This window comes from Equus przewalskii, unplaced genomic scaffold (assembly GCF_037783145.1).
Source record: "Equus przewalskii isolate Varuska unplaced genomic scaffold, EquPr2 ChrUn-6, whole genome shotgun sequence".
Lineage (NCBI taxonomy): Eukaryota > Metazoa > Chordata > Mammalia > Perissodactyla > Equidae > Equus > Equus przewalskii.
Window position 1 is genome coordinate 2,127,143 of NW_027228754.1, and position 3,219 is coordinate 2,130,361.

General features: G+C 41.5%; 1 pseudogene; it reads right to left on the reverse strand.

Annotated features, from left to right (window-relative positions):
• Window positions 1–1,103: 1,103 nt before the first annotated feature.
• On the reverse strand, window positions 1,104–2,031 carry LOC103541028 (putative olfactory receptor 10J6; annotated as a pseudogene).
• Window positions 2,032–3,219: the final 1,188 nt, after the last annotated feature.

The following is a 3,219-nucleotide window of genomic DNA, read 5'->3' on the forward strand; positions in this document are numbered from 1 at the left end:
TTCTCAGTAGAGGGAAGGAAATCTCTCCTTTAAATAAAAAGACAAATGACACTAAGGATAAACAGAGAAGCATCCTTAACCAAAATATTTTAGTATAAAGAAGCACATGACAAAAGTCTTTAACCCTCCCTACTATCACCCAAGGTAACATATAGAACATATGTACAGGCATGAAACCAGATAAGCTCCCAGGAAGCTCTGTGGGAAAAGGATGGTTTCCTTAAAGAAGGCATAGGAGGGGGAGAGGGTTTTTTTTTTGGTGAATTGAAGGATTAAAAAATTTAACCTCTGAACTGCTCCTGACTGCTGGCACTGTTTGTTTGTTCTATTTTTTATTTATGGTATTATCCAGGAAGTGCCATGTGTGTGCAAATGAAGACTACTTTTATGGCTTTCACTCTAAACAGGGTGTAGCTGTTTTTGACCAACTCATTTTTCTTTATAATGATTAGAGAGAAGCTGACTCCATGGAGAGAACTAGCAGCCAGAGAGAATCAGGCAAGCACCGTTAGATTAGAGAGATGAGAGCTGTGCACAATTTATGGCCATGGCCAGCACTCTGAAGACCATATTGAAAGGAAGGAAAGGTTTTAGTATAAATCAAATAATAAAGGCTCAATTTTAAGGACAAAACCAGTGTTTTCCAACTTAGTTTTTTTTTTTTTAATACACGCGTTACACATTTCCCAAAGGTTCTGTTATGATTTTTCTTCCTCACTATTATCTATTCTTACCTTGTTAGAAAGGTCTTGTCCAGTTTTATTTTCCGTAGGTTGTATTATGAAAGTAATGGAGATTGTGGTTTTATTTTCAAACATAAAATAATCATATTTAATATGCTTTTAAGAACTTCTTTGCCTCACCCTGGAAATTTGGATATGCTTTCTTAAAAATCATGCCCATTCTCCCTGATCTCTCAAATACCCACTTTAAAATGCCTGGAAAAAACTTTGAAATATACAGAAATGAAGATTAAGATTTTGTAATAAGGGTGCTGAAGCAAGACGTGCATACCTCATAGCAGAAGAGACTGCACGGGACAGACTTGTGAGGTTTTTGGATGCAGTGAGGACATGTTACTCTTTATATAAAGGGTCAATGTATTAAAAAATGTTTCTACCCACAGCTTTGCACAGAGCATCCTTGACATCCTTGTTCCTCAGGGTATAAACTACAGGCTTCAGCATGGGGGTGATGATCATGTAGGTCACTGAGAGAAAGAGGTCTTATTATACGGAGTTTCCTGACTCGAGTTTGAGGTAGGCAATGGAGGCACAGCCAGGGTAGACAAAGACCACAGTGAGGTGGGAGGCACAGGTGGCAAAGGCTTTCTTCCAGCCCTCAGCTGAGGCGATCTGGAGGATGGTAGAGATGATGAGTACATAGGAGGTGAAGGCTAGGCTCATGGAAACTAGGATCACAAATAAACTGACAACAAAATTAATTATCTTACTGATAGTTGTATCAGTACAGGAGAGTTTCATCACAGGGAGGATGTCACAGAAGAAATGACCAACCACTCTATGACAAAAGGGTAAGGTAAATATGGATGTCACCTGGACAGCTGTCATGGCCAGGCAAATGCCAAAGGCTCCACACATCAGCTGGACACATACCCTCTTGCCCATGATGACTGTGTATCTCAGGGGGTTGCAGATGACCATGTAATGGTCATAACCCATCACTGAGAGCAGAAAGAAGTTGCTTATGGCTAAGGTAAAAAGGCAGAAATTTGAGTGGTACAACCTGCTAAGGAAATTGGCTGGTTCTGGGCCATGAGGCTGGAGAGCCTCTGTGGAATGATGACTAGTGTGTCCACGATCTCTGAACTAGCCAGCATGCTCAGAAAGAAGTACATGGGTGTGTGGAGACGATGATCAATGTGGATGATGGTCACGATGATGGCATTGCCAGCCAGGTTTAAGGTGTACAGGCTGAGAAAAACCACAAAGAGGGTGATCTGGTGTTCAGGAATCTGGAGAATCCTAGGAAAATGAACTCTGTCACCTCTGTGAGGTCCTTTCTCTGCATTCTTCAGTTTCAGCATCTGAAAGTGATCCAAAGAGTCAACATGGAGAAATTCTCACCACAAAATGGGCTCTAGAACAGGGATAGAGGAAGAAGTTTAGAGGATGCACACGCACATAAAATGAGTCTATTTCTGTGCTCTATAATCAGGAGGGTGCTGGCATAGGTCATATGGCTGGCTTATTCCCCTCCCCATCTTCAGCTTTTGCTGTTTATTTAATCTTCCCATAAGCCTCTGGCCAAGAAATCACCAATATGTGAGACCACCACAAATATCTTTTCAAGTTCTCATCCTGAATATGTTGTTTATGTAGAGCACTGATGGAAGGCTTTATCTTTTAATGACGTGTAAGCCTGAGCCCATTCCATCCCAGCTTTGCCCATTTCTCTTCTAGGGAAAGTACGAGCAGCTGGGACAACAAAATGGGGGTGAGAGAGTTAGACTCATGGAGTTACAATTACTGGTGTCACTTAGGAGAAACTTCTGGGAACAGTGTATAGGGAGCAGAGTTACTCTCAGGAGAGTTGATCTTCAGGAGCGCTTTAGTAGGAGTGAGGATGAGGCATTCTGGGCTCAGCCTAGATGGTCTGGATGAGACAAACCATTGGCAAAATGGCTTTGTTGTAGAAGTATTAACAGGACTTGAGGGTTTATGGGCAAGTAAACTAAGGAGAAAAAGGGAAGTTGTTGGAAAAGAGAGACGAGGAAGAGCAAATGGTGGAAGGCTGGACCTTGAGTGAAAGAAAGAATTAATTTCTTTCAGCAGAATTTGAAGAATAAAGGGGCATGATATTTGGTTTTAAATTGTTTGCTAAACTATATTGCAATGTAAAGTCCCTCAAGAGTCCCAAACCTTCACTTAAAGCTGCTATATGTCCCATCTTCAGTTAGTGGTATTTGGGAAGTGGAGGGAATTGGATGATGGCACAGTGCAGAAAAAGGGCACCACGTGCACAAGGTGAATCCAGAGTGAGGAAGTAATAACTGGAAGAAATATAAGTGCCTCTCTTGTCCTACCTTCCCCCTTGCAAGTACATACAATATTTCCCAGAAATCTGGTGAGGGACTCTGGGATTGCCACCATATATCAAATGATGGTTTGAGCCATTTTACTTAAAGAACAAGATAACACTAGCAGCCTGGAGGATTTTGGTGCATCTAGGAAACTTCCTCTAAAAACCTAGAGAACA